We start from the raw sequence: 21,906 nt of genomic DNA, 5'->3' as shown, positions 1-21,906 counted from the left end.
CACAAGAATTCTGACAGATAGTTACTAAAACTGGACTGGGAATGTAAGGGTTTTCTTCAGTTAGGAGGAAGTCCCGACTCCACTGAAGCTGAACTGGAGTCTTGCCATCGATTTCACTGGGGCCAAAAAGTCACCCTGAGAATTATGTTTCAAGTGACTTTTGAAATACGTTGTGTGTTATATTTAATCTGGTTTTAATTTGTGAGATATTCTATTAAAATGAGGTTACCTTTGCCAAGCGTGTGTTATTAATTAGTTATTAGCAATCATTTTCCCTTTCCTTTTATGATTTTTAAGTGTCAGTTTTTCAGAAATGGCAAGAAATACAATAGTCTTCCTGTAAGAGTGCACTCATAAGCTGAATAATTCAAAGCCTGTACTGTCATTGTGCAATCAAATTTTTAATATGATGCTGTCAAAGTCATAAAAAAGGAAAATCAAATGTGACATCACAGAAGACAATGTATATAGCTGACATGACATCCGAATGTTTTAATTTCCCCACTTCTTATTTAGTGGTTAATGAAGATAGACTTTTCTTTCTTTCCTCTGAGGAAACTCCTAATACAACATATTAAATGTTTAGAAAAAATGATGAGTATATTTGCTTAAAAAGAAATATACCTCTTGTGAAGAAAAGTCCCTAACGTAAAGGAAATGAAATCGTAAAGGAGACAATTTAAAGCCTTCTCTGGGAAACATAAAACTGAGCTAATTTGTAGCTAATGAGAAAAACTATCATCAGATAGGTTTTCTAGAATATGGTAGGTATGATCTTGACAAAGGACAATTTATTAACTGTTCCTAACAAGGTGTGTACCTTTGTGTAAAAAAATAGACTAATGCACTTTTGCCCTCAAAAAACATAGTGATTTCTGTCCTGTCTTTCTGCTGTTTTTCCTTCTAAATTAAGCATATTGAATGCGAATGAAAGGTACCAGATTGGCAAACATGGAAATGAAATTCTGTTTTTACCCAGCATTTGTGGAACATAGAAAGCAGCAGTGCAATGCAGTGACCCCACACTGAGCTGCCATTTCAGCCTGGCTTGGCTTGGTACTTGACATGGTGAAAAGTTTTCCCACCGAGATCTTCCACGTGGCTGAGGACCTCTTTGCTCCAAGTGGTCGACTTAGTGAGGAAATTTGCCTGGAATGGGATTTTATTTGTTAGCCTCGGCCTCTGCCATCCTCAGAGAAACCAGCCTGGGTTGTGTCTCCGCAGGGACCTGGCCGGATCCTGCAAGGAGCTCAGTATTCTCAATGCCAGCACTTTCAGAAGTGCCAAGTGCATTTTCAAGATCCTCTAAGAAATTGAGTGAAATAACCAGTTCATTTCACACAGGCCACAAACCAGCTTTCAAATAGCAAGGATTTTCCGTCACTACTGCACATTGGCTGTATTTGAATCTGTGAACTAGAGGTGAAAGGCTCCAAAAATGTGATTACCAGCCCCCTCAGACATTTAGTCCGTCAAGGATGTCTTACTGGAAATACGTGTTTGTATTTCACAAACTGGAGCAGAGAGAAATTAGTTAATAACACACAAATATTTTTCTTTTGTTTTGGAAAAAGTTTTCACACTTTTTTTTTTTTTTTAATTTTGTAGAGAGACTGTTGATTCAATGTTGTCAGATATTTAGTGCTGGAATACATATATAATCCATGAGCAAACAGCCTCATACTTGCTCATATTTCATTACCACATAATGCTACATTTTTGATCTGACAGTAGACAATGATTTAACCATGCACACCTATACCTGGCTAAATTAAAACATTCCAATACTAACGTATGGGCTGTTGTTTTTTTCCCCCTAATGTCTGCCACTCAGCAGCAGAAAATGTCAGAAAACAAATGAAATAAATAACAAATAAAAATCTATTATTTATAAAGGATTTTTATGTATAATGGCTTATATTGTATAAATTAAGCATACTACTCTTCTGGAAAAAATAATATCAGCTTAAAACTATTATAATTGTTTTATATCACAACCTAAACCTACTATGTAAGTAAAGCTGCTGAACTAAGGGAAGCTGCCAATTGAACACTGAAAATGAATATTTAAGTGATAGTCCAGCTGTTCAAAGGTCTCTTGTCTTTTCTGCAGATGTCTTCTTCCTTTTAGTTTATCCAGGACAGCAACTACAGCAGTTTCAAACTGAGAAAGTGTGTTAGAACTGAAACCACAGGAAAGCCTGTTTTCCCATTCCAGTGTTAGAATGGAGGTGAGAGGCAGAGATCTATGAAGTCTAAACTTTGAAGGACACAATGACGTAAAACATATATTATTTTTTTTCATTTAGGAAATGAGTGTGGGGTTTTTTAAATATGGAATGTATTTTTTAAATTTTGTATTTATCTAGCACTATTATTGTTTTATTTACCTAATAAAACAAAATTAGAAATAACTTTTTGAACTTGATATATCAACTTCCATCCTGAAGCATCTAGGTAACATTAAAGCATTAATCATCATATGTGATATTAAAATGCCCAAATTAAAAATCTGAACAAATGACAGATGTAGACGACTTTGTGATTAGCAAAAAATGGTATCAAATTTTGTATAATGCTTATATTTGACTGTTGATTAGTGTGCTTTAACGGTTAAGATGATGCTTAAATGCTAAGAAAAATAACTAAAAAGCATAAATCTAGTCCAAGATTAAATAGAGTCATCTAATACATGGTGTCTTTCTTATTGATTTGAACTACAATTCAAGTTGGAGGTTTAAAGTACTTTGAATGAAATCTGTCCGTACTTATGATAAAGTAATCACTAAGCATCTTGCTTACATTTTTGGCTTTACATTTCCTCACAGTTCCTCCTGCTGCTTTTTTTCACCCTTTTTATTACCCCAGCTGGAGACATTGGGTAGGAGTTCAAAATATTTTTAAACAGGTTCTAAATAATTAAGCAGCATTAACTCTCTGTATATTCAAAGAGTTTCTTCAGATGAGTCACTACATCTCAGGAAGTCAGGTACCAACAGCAGTACCCAGAGCAGATTACTAGCCAAGGACAGATGGATGCAGGTGGCAAGTAGACCATGCCAGACACCATGGGGTGAAGCAGGCTTATAAAGCAACAAAACCAGTTTTCTCTACTTACAAGGGTGACATTTCAGAGGCTTTTGAAATTACAAATGTCTCATTTTGAAATGAAAGACACAAATTTAGAAGTCCTTAAAAAACAGTTTCTTCCCCAAATTGTTTTGGATAGACTAAAATGTAAAATATTGTAGTACACGTCCCAACATATCAAAAACAATTTAAATATTTCTTTTTTTGAAGTTTTTCTTTCAAAACAAGACTTCAGCAAAATTAGTTCAATTTCATGGAGCATTGTGATTTCGGTGGAACTCCATATTCTGAAAGAATAGGATTTCAGTGAAGTTTCTTCAGTGGCTTAAACTACAAAAGACCTTCCTTAAAATTAAGGTTATGCTGAATGAAGGCATCAATCCTGAAATCGTTTGTGTAGATGCAGAGCTTTAGGAATGTACATATTCCAATATACTGGCTGATTGTGTGCATCAAGTTACTCATGTGACAAGTACTCTGACTTTATCAGAATTGAGTCCTCACTATTCTTTGGGAAAGCAGTGGAAGTCTTGACTTAGAGGGAGAGGGTAGAACTGATGGCAGAACTTGATTTGGAATTCTCCCACAAAATTATTTTGCAATGGAACTAATTCATGCTTTGAAATTAGAAGTGGCATTAGTATGGGTCAATAACAGAAGATCCCTAATTCAATTTGAAAAAGGAAAATCATAATTTTTTGAAATTAAGAATTTGAGATGGGAAATATTTTATGGTCACTACTGCTGAACATTGCATTTAAATGGAATGCGGGGACATCCAGCTACACTTAGAAAGCAATCAAGTTATTATTATTGCCTGTATTGTTATGTTTGGAGCAAAATTTATCAGCTAAACAGCCAAGGCTATCAAGCTAGGCTATACCAGTTTTACAAGTTATTTAAGGTGGCAATACAAGATTTTCACAAACTAACTGCTTAAGACTATTATTCAGCAGTTCTAAACACCCATAGTTTAAAGGCCAATGTTTAAATGTAACTAAGTAACTTGCTCCGACACAAATGCTAATTAGTTTCTTGCAACTACTAGTCTTAAAAAAGAGTTTTTAAGCAATATTGTTTAGCTGAATGGAGAAAGAAGATCCAATAATATCTGACAAATGCCATTTTGGAGCATAACAAACTTGCTAGATCTAGAACTTGCAATAATTAGGAGAGTTTTAAGTTACAGTGTTTGCTCCAAGCAACATTCGTCTCAAACAGCTACGCTGAGACAGCTGATGTCCTACATTAAATATTAGCACTGATATTAGGGTAGTAAGGGAGGAGCTCAGGGAAGGAATCAAACTCCACTTCCCGGACCATCTCTGTGCCTCCCCTACAGCTGCTGACCGGCTACCCTTGCTGCGCAGCATGCATAGGGAGAAAAAGAATGACCAGCTGCCTCCTCAGCAAAGCTTCCTGGGGGACACAGCCAAAATTCCCCATTACTTGACCTCACTGAGCCTGGATGCTCTGTACATGCCTTCCTGACCTGCTGGACCTCCAGCACTGGCCCACGTGCCCGCTTGCAGCAAGCTGATAGTATTTGAGATTCTAACTAAAGAATATTTAAGGAGAAAGCAATGAGAAGATTTAAAAATAACATTCAAAATATTTTGGCAGTTAGAATGCACATAGCTAGATAAAGTGTGTTTCCTTAAGGCCCCACTGAAATGAAGAGCCTTCTTTCCACAGGTATCCTAGGGCAGGCAAGTGCAAGCATCCATATTGTTAAAGCGTTCATAACAAAAAAAACCCAAAAACATTAAAAACAATAATTACATCTGGTTTTTAGATCTTTCCAGACAAGAGAAGTTTAAGCCTTGCATGGCAAGCGATACCAATAGTTGATGGGAAGGAATTTCAAACTGATTGCATGTTGGAGCGAAGCACAGCAGCACTGGTATGAAACTCGGGGCTGGGAATTTTTAGACAGTTGATAATATCCAGCATGAGCTTAAGAGTAATATAATTTCATGCAATCAACAAAATAAATAAGAAAATGGTTGGTATGTGTGTATACGTATAAACTACAGTATGAATGAGTCAACTCAATTCAGTAAAAGGAAAGAAGTAGTTGACCAAAATCTGCGAACTACATCAGTGGATAACCAAAGAAGATACAGTAGTCACATTTTTATTCACATTTCTAAGATATGATTATAAAATGCAGAGACAAATGCCAGTCTTGGAAGTACAACTTGAAACAGGGAGACTACCTGTTATTAAAATAGGTTGCTTCATCCCACATCATCTTGACACTTTCAAATAAGTCTAAATTTAATTAGCCTTCACATCACCACATTCCTCTCAATCTTGTTATGAGGCAAAACAGACTAGCTGTGGAGACAACTCACTTTCCCAAATAATGATTTTGCGACCATATTATGCACAGTATTCATTGCTGAGGAGCAAATTCTGTTTTCCTTAACACCTAAGATACACGGGGAAAAATAAATGTTATGAGTCTGTTGCATAGTTAGTAAAGAAGCATGCAGCCATATGAAAATATAATTTTTTATGGGAACTTTTATAGTTTCGCTAGATTTCTATTCTGAAAAGAATAAAAACATAATTTGAATGTTTCTGCAGATTAAGAAGTTATTTTTTTCAGTCAGTAATTCTACTTGTAGGACTATCTAGTTTTAGGTAAATTTAGAAGATTGATTATGATAAAACCAAAATAATTTGTTATTTTGTATGATGAAAAAAAACCACTGCAGTGGAAAGCTATTTGAGAATAGAAACTTAAAAAGTATACCTTTTTCACTTCTTCAAAGCAATTTTTTCTTGAAATTTGCACAATTCCAAGAGATATTTTGATATAAAAACATCAAATTGTCTTTCATTCTCCTTTGAAAAAATTTCATGCAGTTCTAGGTCTACAGGAAGAATATAATATCCTGTTGGATGTTACTGGGAAAACCTGCAGCTTTCTGTGTTAAGGTATATAAAGATAGTAGTCTAATCTGCTGAGCAGAATCACTGTATCTTAACCATATAATTTTTTAAGTGTATATATACACTTACATAGGAATATACATATATATATATACACATATATACATATATACTCCTATTCCTCCTGGTCCGCAATAGCAGCTGAGCTCCTCAGGCACCCTGCCTGGTTAAAATCCTCCTCTCTGAAAGTCAGCTTCCCCCCCTGCCCCCATAGAGCGATTTCTTGTGGTGGATTTATGAATTTATGTCTTTTCTTAGACTTCTTTGGATTGGCCTAATTTGTAATTATTTTTGCTCACATTACTCTGCAGATAATATTTGTTCCTTTCACTGGGTTGTTATAGAATAAGTCATTTTGATGTTTGTGACCCATTTTTGTAAGTGCTTAATGCTGTGTAATGGTTACAGATTATCTGTAGTTTTCAGGTAAGTAGAAAAAATTACTCCAGAATTATGCCTTTCTGGAGGTCAGAGACGCACAGTTAGAGTTGGAAGTTGACACACTAGGTTCCCACTCCCCAGGTCCAGTCGTGCCTCCTCCTGATGTACAAAATTGTTTTAGCACAGTTTTCCCCAAAAATGTGGAGAACACTTTTGATGCCATGAAGGGAAAGTAATATGTGATAATCACAGGCTCTTTCAGCAGCAATGAGAAAAGGCTGGTATAGACTTGAGAGAATAGTCACTGATCAGTCTAGCTAGTAAACTATGCTGTCTACTGGTGTGTATATTTTTTTAAGCTTTCTACAAAGTATTGCTTCAAAATAGTATTTTTCTCCTGCTTCATTACCACCTGTTTTCCTTTCTAGTCTATTCCCTCTTAGTCATTACTGATTTTCCTTATCTTCTGTGACATTTTCTTCCTGCCTTTGTTTCTTTTATTCCTCAGATTCATTTTATTTCAGTTCTTAATGTCCATCTTTTCCTTTGCATTATTTCCCAAATTGTCACTTCTTACTTAATTATTGAAAAGTTATTTTATTTGCCCTAGGGAAAAAAAGAGGGAATTTTAAGTTTTCACTAACAATTATCTGTGATGACTGGGGGCAAAATCTACACAGAGACTTACAGCTAAATACATTAAGGGTTTTACGCAGCAGAAATGTGACTTGGATGTATTTGTCTGTATTAGCAAGTAATTCAGCACAACAGGAGCAGACTGGACTGATAGATCAAAGCAGCTGGTGCTGAGGTCCTTATATTTAAGATATGCGATTGATGTGTTTTACCATGGACTAGATTTAGTTTGGTGTCTTGAACCAGATGTTATAACCCGCCTGTAGTCTGGGGCTGTCCAAAGGACTAATTAGTTCAGATCCTTTTGTCCCCACTGCAGGTTATAGTACACTTGCTACAGACTGGAAGCAGAGCTTCCAATTTACTTTGCTTCAAAAGAAATCTAATCCATGCGCACCAAGGCTGCTTTGCAAACCAAACCAATGTATTGTAATTGGGATTCACTGCAAACCCACACTACTTCTCCCAGTCATATGGCAGTGCAGTCTCCTAGGCTCTGAACAGCAAACTCCACCACCACCTTGCCCTGGAGTTGCCCATTCCTAACTCAGTTTTTAGTCTTAAAATTTTAGTTTGTGTATGTCCCCAGAAGAACCTTAGGTCTTTTGAAGACTGAACAATTTCAAGGACTGTGTAAATCTTTCATCGTGCCAGGTCATGGACTACATACAGCAACCAGGTACCCATTCCTTGGGCAGCTCTGTCAGGCACTAGGCTAAAGAGTCATTCACCTATTCTGTGTGAGCAAATAAATATTTAATTCCCCCATTATGACTACGTAGTGACATGGTTCTTACAAGTGTCATCAGTTTTTTATCTCAGAATAGTCTCTGGGAGTAGCAGGTTGCAGTGCCACAGCCAGGGGATCAGCAGGATTGAATCCAGATTGCCAACATTTTGGACAGCAAATCTCATCATAGTGTTATTAGGGGAGCACCAGCACATCTCTCGTTTTTTTTTTTAATTTTAAAACAAAAGCTTTATTCTATTTCTTTTTGTCTTCCCTCCAGTTTCTAAAAAGAAAAAAAAAAAATGTCTACTTCGCTAACAACATCTAAAGCCTGGACAAATAGATGCACACCCTTCAAATCCTAAGCAGAATGCTTAACTTCTGGCTGGGTGAAATTTAAACCGGACTTTGTGATTAGCATTCCCCTCTGTATCAAACTGCCTGTTCAGTGTCGTGACTTTACATAGCTCTCTGCTCTGTGTGCAGGTTGCCCCCTACCCAGTCTGTATCACTTACCTTCCTGGGGGATGGTGTCCAGCCCATAAACACTTAAACATGGATGCTTCATTTAATGTGGGGACAAGACACCAAAAGTGAAGTAATGAATTGCTCTGCCATTTAGTACGCAAACATTTTTTCGGATGCAACTATCAAGCATTGCAATGTCTAATGGACAGGTACTTTGTTTATAAAGACTTGTTCTCTACTCTGAGTTAGGCTTTCCAGGCAAAGCATAGGAGATAGATGAGTAAGGGTGGGATCCAGAGAAACTAGCAAGCAGAAGGAGGGATAGCTTCAAGGAAATATGGTGGGACAGTAACACATGTGCAACCTACACCTTAAAGGCATCTACTTTCAGCACTGGGGAAGTGTCTAGTGTCCCTTGAAAGTAAGCATATAAGCTAGACCTGCCTTTTTCTCCAAAATAATTAGAATATGCTGCTAATTCATGCCCAAATATCCAGTGATTAGAGCACTTACCATTTAGGTGGATGACCTTTTAAAAACATAACCACACAACTGAGTGTTAGAAAAAATTTCACTCACAGGCACTTTCAGGTTAGAAATGTGCCCTAAGTACTGACTGAATGGTTATTTTGGGATGAAGTGAGTGACTTTCTCCTCTTGAAACTTTGCCAGTTTGGATAATTGATTAAATAGCTAATGGAGGAGAAACTTAAACCTGACCCCCTTTCTTCACAGAAGAGTGGACTAACATTGGTCTGTGGAGTCAATTGCTTGCTCTTTCACTGAATAAATATCTAAAAGCAAACTGAACAGTTCCAAGAGGGGAAAATGGAAAAGTTGTCTTGCCAAATAACGAGTATGTTCTAGTTAATGGGAATGTCCTGGGAGGCCAACAGTCTCAAATCTAATACTCTCTATAGATCAGATGAAGTGGAGCTGTCTGTCTCCCAAGAGAGAACTTCATTTACTGTGGTTTCCGAGAGTCTTGCTTCCTGCCTTTTTTTTTTACTTTTTTTTTTTTCATTCATATGATGTCTGTTTTGGCAAGCATGTTCTCAGAAAACGTATTGGTGCTCTCTGAGGTGTGAGACTGCTGCCTCTTGTGAACGAGTTTGCACTCCAAGAATCGTGGCACGGTCAGGGCTTGAGGGACCTGGCACGTGAGAACCATGAGCTTGGACATACGGGGCTGCAGTTGAGTGAGGGCTGGAAAGCATTAGTGGTGTCTGAACACTCAACATTGTCTAAAGTGGCAACTAAATCCCTTGACAGACTTTATCTTTATACTTCATTTTAGCGTGTTAAAAAGCAACATTTAGGAGCCTTTAGAAATACAGAGAGGTACTAATAATGGAAACCTTCAGCAAATTAATGTTTTATAGAAAGTGCTTAGTAACCAGATTGGGAAACTGAAGCTCTCACATAATAGATATAGTGCAGTGAGCGATAATTTAGCTTTCCCACACCACTTCACCACTTTGTCTCCGTTTGTTGTTAGAAGGTATTCACATCTGTGGCAAAGGCATAAAATAAGTTAATGTCCAAGGGAGTAGAAGAATGTGTTAGTTCAGGGAATTATACTTCGGATGAAACTATCTATCACTTTCCCATAGTTACTCATTTTTGACAGACTATTTACTCAACAAGATCTTTACTTTACCAGTTCTTTGTTGCTCTTCATATTTAAGATTTTTAAGCCTTCATGGCAGAGACTTTTATCATGTTTGCTCCTGTATGCTTGAAAGAAACTATGTACTAACATGATAACTCAATCTAATCTAGCTTTTACATCTTATTTTACAAAGCAAACCCTTACATAGGTTTCTGTAGCACTAAAAAAGCTTTACTGATGTCCTTAAAAATCTTATTTATTCAAGTTGAATTAGGCATTCATACTTCCTAATGCTCCTTGAGCCATTATCAAATCGTAGATATGATTTCAGTGAAAGCTCTAATTTTTGTGGTAAGTCTTCTCTGATATGGATAATGGAAGAGAACAAACCTTTGAAATTTATTACTCCCTGTTTATACTGAAATTTTTCTGAAGCAGGAGTAAGTTGACAAGAGCATTAGAATTTCCCAGATAATTATTTTGTCAATGGCTGCAAATCTGTTGGTGGTAGGCAGGCTGTAGGCTGCCTTTCCCTATTAATATTTTATGACCTCCTCCAACCCAAAGAAAAGTATTTCCATGCAAAAAATTATCTAAATTGTAACAAGTTGGAAAAGGTTATTTTTCTAATCATAATGTGCAGTTTCATAGCTGCATGTATAATTCCTTATGGATGAGTAGCCTGCAATTCTTTGGTAGACCAGTTTTGACTTGGATTCTTCCTAGATTTATAGTCCAGTGACTAGAGTATATCTGTTCCATAATATCTTAATCTTACAAATTATTCTTGGGTTTATGTCTCTTTCTGCGTTCTGCAAAGGCTAGCTTTCTTTCTGAAGCATAGATATGCCACAATGGTCATTGTTTCCTGTTAAGAGTCAAATCCTCAGCTACTGATCGGTTGCACATTAATACACCTGAGAAAGGCAACTTTAATATTTGCATTTTGAAATCCCTGAGTTTTCTTTAAAGGCAGTGAGTGATGCTGGAGATGTGCCTCTGACCGTGAAACATTTAACTAATTTAAAAGACAGCCTGATCTTCCATGTGAAGCCACCTAAGATTTTAGGTTTAAGTACAGATATGGCAATGCACTTTAATTTCTGTATTTTTTCTCTTTTTTTTTGTCTCTAATAATCTGCACCTTTGCCTCTCATCTTCTTCTGTATTTTCCCATCTTCTTTAGCACTATTTTGTCATTCAGGGTCATGATCCTACTTGTAATAGTATAATCGACCTGAAGTTGTGAGCCTAGAGAGGTTCAAAATGTACTCATGGGTGTGTGTACTCATGCCACCAAAAACTAAGCTAATCTTCAAGGCTTCCTCTGTAGTTAGGAGAGAGAAAGTAATCTCGAGAGGGCAATTCATTGCACTTTCTGGACCTCTCTCTTAGGGTCCTTCCCTCTGAATAGGAGAGAATTTATATAGGACTGTAAAGGAGCTTCAGTGAACTTTTTTTAAAAAGATGATGGTATTATTTAAGACTGTAAATTATATTTATATAAGATAAGACTTTCAGTTTCCACCTGTTGTTGACTTGGGCTATGTGTAGAGAGCAGGAAAGGAGCCAGACGAGCTTGTTGTGCTGCCCCTGCAGTTGGGAAAGTGGAGGAGTACGGTACAGAGATATTTGACCTGGCAGCACAGAAGCCATTGTGGGACTATGAGCAGCGCAGCTGTGTTCATGCAGCACTGCACACTGAGTTAAGAAACACTGCTGAAACCAACTTAATTCACTGGCACAGTACCTGAATTAATATGAAATTTGTTTATAGCAAATAGACCAGTAGAATAGTCTACATATTTAGCAAGTTTCTTCCAGCTTACCACTTTCTTCCAGTTTCTTACTTGGTTTTGAACAAATCATGGCAAAAATTCAACAAGCTTAGAGACATCTTGTATAAGTCATTTTCTGTTATGGAATATATGCTCTCCTGAGAAGCAGTGCAATCATTCCTTTTGTCCTGCCATTTCTATATGTATGCACATCTGTATTAAGGAATATGCCAATCAGAGAAAAAATGAGAACATCCTGGTACTCAGTTCTGGAGTAGTAGTAGTAATGCAACTTAATTTAATTACAGAAAAGTCCTTTCATTAATATCTGTGAATGAATACAAGCTGAATGCTAATAGATGAATGCATACCATTAATTACTGCTAAAACGAAAGGATACACAACCTAAATTTCTCAATAAATGCCCACAGCACTATTCCAAAGAAGATTTTCTGAAGCTGTTCATGACATATCAATACTTCTTTTTAGAACTCCAAGGCTATGGAGGATAAAACTGCAACCTTCTCTGAAAGTCTGCAGAGCAAGTCTGACTTTCTGTGCAGTTATTATCATTTTGCCAGCTGAATGGATGTTATTTAAATTAGACCCTGTAATATTAGTGCTACAAACTTTTTTGTAAGAGAAAGTATTTTGACTGGGTAGAATCGAATTTGTCTTTGCCAAAGGAAATGTCTTTTACACTGGGATGGAGAGTGCTCACCATTTTGGTTTACTATTTTTCACAAAGATTGCTCTATGTCATTTCACCTAAAAGCCCTTCTAGTTCGGGAAATTAAAATCTATGTGTAAGGAAATCCTAAACCAATTAAATGTAGGGCTCAACTAGTTTTGTGACTGTTATTCTCAGTAGACATGAGTATGGACTGATCTGCTGAGAGGGAATCACAGTGCCCCTTTCTGTGAACTGCAAGACAGCGTTTGAACTTTTTCTACTTCCCTAACTTGCCTTTGCCCCAGGAGACGACCATGGTGACAGCAGTTTTGAGATCCTGCTCTGTCTTCTTGGAGTAGAAAGTTGAGTTCAATTCTTTCGTATATACACAAGTGCCTTACTGGACTTTTGGGTTAAATATAACAAGACACACACAAAAAAAAGGAACTAAAATTGGTTTTATAGCAGCAATATCTTTACATTCACTTTATTCTTACAAATTCACTGCTTAATTTCCCTACTGGTTATGGGCACATGAAAGGGCTGGTGATACCTGTTCTCATTATTTTATGATATGTGCTGTGAATTTTTTCTCTTAATGCTCCAACTGAGACCATGAGAGCATTGCATGAAAATCTCAAGTGCCATTAGACAGAAAAAAACAAAAAGCTAGGAAAATACAAAGTACACTTTCTATGCAAAATCCTTTTCAGCTTCTAAGCCTACTAAGTATTATTGTTTTCTCAGTTCTGTTACCAAACAGATACTATTTAAATTATTTAAGTTAGACTAGATGTTTTAGCCTGAAACAAATTATGAGCAAGTTATATGAGTATATATTAATGTGAGCAATTGAACTGCTGGATCACTAAAGTTACAGCTTTCAGCTGACGGGGTGATGAGGGTAGGTAGAAATTAATCAAGTTAATTATATCTATAACCAGAGGATGATGTAGGATGATGTGTTTCCAAATCCTAAGTTTCTAGATACCATAAGTGTAGACAATGATTGCTTCAAAATACATCCCATAAAAACCAAACCAAAACAAAAGCAAAAAAAAAAAAGAAAGCATATTTTTAAAGTGTCCACATACCTTTCTTTTTTAATCACATAATTTTTGAGCCCATCTTATACAGCTTCAGTTACCATATTTGAGCTCTTTTGGCAGTTCTACAAAACAATCTGTACCACTGGGGCAGTTAAGATGGAGCCTGGAGAATGATAATGATTTTGAGTGAATCCACTGAAGTCAGACAAATTTGTACTTCAGAAATGGGGCAGGAGACTTTTCTACTTTACACATACTCTATATAATTCGAAAAATCTCCAAGTACATTTTTTTTCTCACCCCTTTTGAGTACTATGAAGTTGTGCAGAAATAAAGGCACAGAGAAGGCTTATAGAAGTTTTACCTCGTGTGATAAAAAAACAAGGCCAGTAGGAATAAAACCACTCCACCTCTACAAAGAATAGTTTTCATGGGCTAACTGTTAAGAAATTATCTTTTTGAGATATAACTTGAACTATCTTAACCTTGATGAATCTTAATGCCAACTTACCTCCCATACTTTGATGATCATATACTTAGGCAGGTAGTAGTATTGACATCAGTGTGACTACTCACCAGTAGGAATATAAATCAGGGTGAGTAATCAGATGGAAAACTCTAATGCTATAATTATAATCTTTTGCAAAGTAGTACTCCCCTTGACTGCGCGTTTTCTTGCTTCATACCTAAATTTAAGCCTTACACTTGAATCTTTGGTTAGTCTGTGTGTCTTTCTGTTATGGGATAGGGTGTGGGGAGTTGGTGATGCTGACTCATTATCATTTGATGCTATGAGCTGCAGCTTTCCCAGAACAGCTGCTTTTTCTGACAAGCATAATGCTCTACACTAGGCCTTTGATTTTGTGCATATTTTACTTGCTCATTAGGTCTTGCTCTTTGTATATTACTGCTTCATTCATTGTACTTATTCTGCTGTATGTTCCCAGATGGTCAAGTATTTTCATCTGTGTTTTCTATTTTGCTTTTGCAGAAGTTGCTGAAAGTTTTCATAAGCATGAGTGGATGCAGGTTTAAATTATAATTTAAGAAAATAATGGGAAAAAGGGGTCTGAATCACTGGGTGCTCAACTGAGTAACAAAAATAGTGTGTGGGGGGGTGATATTAGAGGTATACACTTTCCTACTGCAGTTTTGAGAGATAAATCAGTATTATGAAGAGCTACAGGTGTGTGGGGGGGTGATATTAGAGGTATACACTTTCCTACTGCAGTTTTGAGAGATAAATCAGTATTATGAAGAGCTACAGGTCTGCATATAAGCACATGCTGCTTACTGGAAGTTGTTCCTCTGACTATAGCTTTCACTTGGAAAATACTCAAGTCCTTGCCAGTGTACTGCCAACATTCATTCTGAGCCCTCCATATGGACAGAGAAGGTATTGTTTAATATCTTGTGTATCTGTTGATTTCCCACTTTCACAGGAAAGGTTCTTGTTTGAGTTTTGCCTAAGGAAAAAACGTAGTAGTATTTCTGTCACTCACGCTTCATGTTTACTAAGTAATTTCTTTTATCATTAATTGCAATGGATTGTATCTGAGCTTTAGCTTTATGTGCTTTTTACTGTTTTAGGAACTTGTCACTCCATAAGCATCTGTATATTCTTAATTTATTATCAACACTGTGCTGTAACAGATTAAATACATTATCTACTTGATATTTGTAGAAATTAATTACATTTTCATATTTTTCCTGGTAATAATACCCACAAGCAATAATCATTTCTATTTTAAATTTTATTCCCATACTACATTCTAGACCATGGTATTCTAAAGACTTATAAAATCAGTGATTTCATGACGATATAAAATACAGGAATTTGTTTCTTTCTAATATTTTCAGGAAAACTTTTGGTTTGTTGTATTTTATTCAGATTATTGAATTGTAGGTCACACTGTGATTTTTTTATGTTTTTTGTTACAGTCTCATTAAAATGGAGTCTGGTTCACAGGCTCTTTTTTTCTTTTCTTTTGGCAAGTGGATTTTGAAAATAGAAAACCTCAATTCATTTAATGTGATAGCTAACTAGTTTGTAGCCCAATGGTGTATGCGCTACATGACTCAAGGATCACTGTGCTCTTGTCCTATTATATCTATTGAAGGATCATCAACTGACTATGTAGTTAAATATAGATTTTTAGATAGATTTCACCCTTTTACTTCTGGTACGAGACTCAGAAAGTCCTTGAACAATTTTGAGCAATGAGTTACTATCCTTTTGTGAGCCAATTCTTATAAGATGCCTCTGGACGAGATTCAGAAGACTAATGTTGGAGACCAGACTTTAGAGTAACCGAGAGAATATTCAGTTTCGATATGTGTTTCGAAAGATTTTATCTTCTTGAATACCAGTTTTGTTTGCAGTTAACAGAATTTTGCTCCAGACATTGGCAATAGTATCATACTTATGACCTTATTGCAGTCTACAACTAGCTGAAGGGAGGTTGTAGTGGAGCGGGAGTCAGCCTCTTCTCCCAGGCAACTAGCGATAGGACAAGAGGACACATCCTCAAGCTTTGCCAGGGGAGGTTCAGGTTAGACATTAGGAAGCATTTCTTCTCAGAAAGGGTCATTTGACATTGGAACGGGCTGCCCAGGGAGGTGGTGGAGTCACCATCTCTGGATGTGTTTAAGAAAAGACTGGACATGGCACTTAGTGCCATAGTCTAGTTGACATGGTGGTGTGAGGGCAATGGTTGGACTCGATGATCCCTGAGGTCTCTTCCAACCTGATTGATTCTGTGATTCTGTACTCTTCCTGTTATTTCAGTTTAATAGTCTTCCACTTAGGGAGCCTTGCAAACACATAGAATAAGCACCAGGTCTCTAGGAAACACCTTCACAGCACCATTCCCATTGCTCTGTGTGACCCATTTGGCTTGTGGAAGGTCAGAGCATCACAGATGTGTTGGAGCATCCAGAGAAAGAAACAATCCTTGAAGTCCTGAAGATTTGCTACTCCCTGATGCTTTGAAGCTGGTAATGCTGGGTCACAGCACACAGCAGCAGCCAGCACAGCTCTTCCAGGTGCCTTCCAGGGATCCTCTGCAGCCACCCATCATCTGGAGAGCTGTCATGAGGAACTCACCACAGAGATAAAGGGAGATGTTTTAACCTCACAGTCCTTCACTGACACCATTCCAGGCACCCAAAATAGTCTTGGAAGGTCTGGCATAATAGATCTGCTTCTTCACAGGGACCACAGAACCAACCCTAATGTATATGCCTGTTTTCAAAGGGAGTGAAAAGGCCCCTGTAACACCTGTCCTCCAAGAAATCCTGATCATCTATTCTTCGCACCTGTTGAATAAAATTGCTTTCTAAACTATTTTCTAATTGAGGAAATGCATTTTTTCCCCAAAACAAAAGAAACCCCATCCCCAAATTCCTAGCCAAAATATTCCACAACTGGCATTTGTCATCTTTGTTATACACTGTTTAAGGGCGCTTAACTGTTGTATTCAATGTAATTTCATTTCTGTGCATTACAGCCATAGCATAGTTATCAGTCTTTTCTCCAGAACTTGCCAAGTCTTGGTAAAAGCGAATAATTTCAGTCCTCGGAAATCAAGATTATCTTTATGACTGTGTTAAGATGTGTTCATTGGATAAAAAAAGTAGTTTTTCTTCATATAGATGCATAGTGAGTGCTAAATAAAGCTAAATTATGCTGAATATGCATATATTTACTTCAAATAATGTGAAACTTTGCATGCATATAATTAGATCTTTAATGTTAATTTTAGAAAATTGCTTGGGTACAGTCAGCATAATCTATTTTTTATCAGCACTTCAAATTTATTCTGGCTTTGATTCTTACTATCTCTTTACATCAACGATCATTTTTATTTATTTAAAAAAGTAATTAAACTCAGTTCAGCATATATTTTTGGAGGTACTATAAAAAGCTCTTGCTGTGATACTAAATGTAAGATGTCTGTTTTCTAGGTGAAATTATTGCACTAATGATTAAGAATTCATTTTTTAACTCCAGGTTTAGAACTTTCTTATTTATACAAATATTGTCATTAAAAAAACCAGTTTCTTACAGAGTTCCTTTTGAATGGAGATAATTTATGCTGTTATTCTCACAGGCTGATTTCCAAGACCTTTAAACTCCACTGGCTGATGTAGAAGAAAAGCAAATACAGCTTCACTGATTAAAAGAACAGAAGTTTCCTTACTCTTCATCTGTCCTGAATAGATTTTGGGCGGGGGGCTTTTACTTGGGGTTTTTTGCAAGGAACAGAATTTGTAGCGAATAAAGACAAGATTAAGATGTGACTTTTCATTTTTCAGATCTCTGTAGTTTATCCTGGACTCCTAAAACTTTACTGTAGTTGAATGACTGTGAACATGCCTGCTCTACCATTTTCTCAGGGGAGTAGCATTTCCCCATGAACCCAGCCTGATTAAGGTTTGGTTTGGTTTGTCTGCTTTTTAAGAAGATGGAGAGAAATTTGGTTAGAGAATGACAACTTTATGTCCAAGAAGATTTGTCTCTTTATGATTAAAGATTTTTATCAGTGAGAAATTATGGTGAACTTATCATTCAAAGTGGGTGATTTATGATCTTTCAATGTTATGCTAAGACGTAGGGATAAAAAGACTAGAAATAATGGCAGCATATAACAGAGTGAGAATGTTCATCCAGAGAAGGGTGTTAAAGAAAACAATTAAAGACAGAAAAAAATAAATAAAACAGTTTTATACTTAGCAAAAAGAGAGAAGGAATAAAAAATACGGAAGACTGCAACAGCCACTGCAGATAAATTGTTCAAAACACAATGGCTTAATTACCAAAAGAATTTCTAAATGTGTTTCCAGTTAGAGAAATAGAAATTGCCTTTAAAATTAGTAAAAAAGGAAAGTAGATTTATAAAAAAATCAATCTGTTAGCATAAATTCTCAGGGACTTATGATTTACAAAGAGATAGGTGCCACATACCTAGCTTATACAGCCTGGTTTCTGAGTGCAAACGTCCTCCAAATTCCAGCCAAAATCTCCTTCTGAGGGTAGTCACATATTAAGTACTTGAAAAGACTGAGCTGGACTTTGCTTTAAAAAAAAAGAAGAAAACCAGTGTGACCGGCAGCCAACATCGTCATGTCCATGTCCATGTCGTTTATGGCAGATTCACCCAGGCTACCTCATTCTAAGACGGAAATTCACTTTCCCACTTCTGAGAAGGGGATCATAACCTACAGGATAGTCTCATTTGTTCCCCCAAGATATGCATGAGATGACACATTCTAAATGTTAAACAATTAATGGATGAGAGTTCACTGTATATACATTGCTCATTTCTCTTTTTCAATGGGAAAAAGTAAATCTGTTTTATGCTAAAAATAGGTTGTTCTTTAGGAAAACAAGGAAGTGGGCACTGTCAGGGGATAGGACCAGATATAATTTTCAGTTAGGTGCTTATCTTTCATGTCTATAGATATGGACCAATGCCAGCTTAAAGTAAAGGCTGTTCTCTATTCATGTACAGAGTTCGATGAGCTAAAAATTCCACACCAAACTTCTGTGGCGACCTGCAGTGTGTGAAGCCTAGTCGCGGGGCTAAAAAGACCTTCCAAATTCAGGGATCCCATCACAGGACTCAACATACTTCGCTGTTCCAGAAAATCTAAGAAATCTTATATATTCAAATATATTTAAAGAAAACATACATAATAAATCCAAAATTAATTTGGTAAACTTCTGAAAGTAGTCAAAGACATCACTTTCTCTATTAAGGGAATTAACGAAAGTTTCAGATTCTATGCTGAACTGTTGCTGAAATATTACATTACATAAAAACTATAAATGTTTTTTGGTTGGTTTTTTTTTATTTTTATGACATTAACAGTGAGTAAAACTTAAATTGCACAAAGTTAAGTAAGAGGAAGAGACAGTACTCTACCTAGAGAATCTATGAGAGAGCTGGAATCTGTTTATGCTTCAATTTGGGGATCATCATTGTCAGACAAGATGTGGCTCATACTGAGAGTTGTAATTCTTGTGTCCTGGTCATGAGCACTAGGAAAATGTTAGACTGGCTGAAGCAACGGGTGTGGGAGGGAAATCTCGGAACAAAGGGATCATGTTTGACCCCATGAGATTTCATCCTTTAGCTCTTTGCAACAGCGTCTAACTCTATAGGACTAAAGCTGCCCAAACAAATTAATGAATAATAAAAATAATTTCCACTAGTTCTATTTAAAGCCAAATATAGCAGGGAGAGAATTGTTTCTTTTTAATCCTAAATGAGCAGCCAAATTAGCTCGAGGCAGGGGCTGTGTCTGGATACTGAATTAAGCAAAACAGTAATTTCTAAGTCTTGACTTATTAGCAAAGAGACACAAATTTTTTCATCCCCATTTCAGTCTTGATGATGTTCTTACTAGCAGGGAACAATCTGTTTAATGTCTCTTCTGCAGTTATGACATTTTCAGTCTTCCTTTTTCTGTACCTTTTTAAATGATCATAACATTAAAAGCTAAGAAGAGGAAATAACACATCATCTAGCCTGACCCCCCTTCTTTTATTGTTTGATATTCAGCTTCATTATCTCCTACCTTTAAAGGGTCAATGCTAGAGCCTGTAACTGACCACTCTTGCTTTCAGCTTGGGAAATCTGAGGCGCTGTTACTGCATTCAGTTCTGTTCTGTTTTGCTGCCCTTAGTTGTCACTAGGTAAAGCTTTTCCCACTCCCAAGAAACAAAGTGGCTCCCGTGAATAGTTCCCTTATACAAGCTTCCTTTGTCTGAGTTCTTCTCACTCAGCAGAATCAGCAGTATAATAAAAATGTCAGTTTAATTTTTAGTAGGAAATGCTTGACTTTTTTAACAAGAGAGGAGCACTCAATGTTGAAGCAGTCACGAAAGAAAAACTCTTTTTGTGATCACTGGAATTAGTGGACAGGGACAGTGAGGGAGAGAGAAAAGGGTGGGAAACTGGCTTTCTTCCGAAACAAGAAAAAGCTACATTTAAGGACATAATTGAATGATTTCGCCATTACTTTGAAGAATTAAGGCAGCATTACCCTTTTAAATTAATAAAACCTAAGTGTATAATAATCCCATGTGAAAAATGTATACATGAATGTTTGAAGGGATTAATTTACAAATATTTTAAGCTGGAAAAACAAGTGACAACACAATTGCCATCTGGATTTAAAACTACACACACATGCACACAAGGCCAATTATCTACAATGATTAACATTAGAAAAAGGAAATGAGAAAACTAAAAAAATTAGCATCTTGTCAGCACACTGACTTCACTGCTTGCTTAATAGAAAAGGGTGTTATCAGTTTTATTTCCTTTGAGGATAGGGAAGAAGCTATTATAGTGCAGAATCCCTGGTGCCTATGAGAAAAGAGCTGAAAATAGATCGAAAAATGTGTGGGGAAAGCAGGCATAATCAAAACTAGTTACTCTACAGAAACATTTCCTTTTTTTTATATCCCAAATAATGATACATTTTACACATTTTTCTGTTTACCTAAAGAAGACGCTGATAGTATTCTATGTAAGCACAGAGAGAAGAGAAACTGAATTATGGCTAGTTTGCAGAGAACTCAAATTCAATAATTGCTACATAAAGCATGTTTAAGCAAAGATATTCAAACCCAATAAAAAGGGGCATTCCTATAAATACTAACAGTGTCTAATTAACAGAGAATCATAGCTGAATCTATGACATACCCCAAAGGTTAAATATTGGTTTGTGTGCCTAGAAGGAGGTGTGGGAGGCAAAAAATAAGAGCTATTCATCACCGAGGCACAGTGAAACTTGTCAATAACAACCTCGCAAAGACCACAACTTTCATCATCTTTATAACTGATGGCTGCGTAACGTAGGATGATTAATGTAAAACATGTCTCCTGGGAATAGAGGTTTGTAGTTAGGACAGGTAGAAGTGACTATCAAGTGACTGGTAATATTTATCTCGTTCTAAGACACGATTTTTACCTTTTCACAAGCAGGCCTGGCATAGCTGCATACTCCCAAATATCGAAAGCTTGTGCGATTTCAAGGGGTGGTCAGTACCAAAATGGGAATTTGGGTCTATGTCACCAAGGAGGCAGACATTTGCTTTTTACAGCAAGAATAAGACTAGAGTGTTGAACAGATATTTAGCAGGGAACAATAAGGGGAAGGATTTGGGACATAACAGAAAGGCACATATACCAACAATGCCAAACTCATCGCTCCCAATAAGCATTCTCGCTTCTTATTCCTCCATGGCTTTCTATATGAGGAAGTCAAACAGAACAACTGGCTTTATCTTGATTTTTTTTGTTATTGCGTAGGCTGCTTCCTTTGGCTGCTTTCTCCTTCTCTTGGATTATAATGTGTTTTCACTGCAAAGTTCATGATACAACAGGAAACATAGCACAGAAGAATGTATAGCATGGAAAAGTGATTGAAGAGCTGCTGGCGATGAAGAAGGGAGCAAGTCAAAGTAGCATTGGGAAGAGAATAAGCAGGGAAAATGATCCAGACAGCTCCTATCA

This window comes from Nyctibius grandis, chromosome 1 (assembly GCF_013368605.1).
Source record: "Nyctibius grandis isolate bNycGra1 chromosome 1, bNycGra1.pri, whole genome shotgun sequence".
In the NCBI taxonomy this organism is placed as follows: Eukaryota; Metazoa; Chordata; class Aves; order Nyctibiiformes; family Nyctibiidae; genus Nyctibius; species Nyctibius grandis.
Note: the sequence above shows the minus strand (reverse complement) of the source record.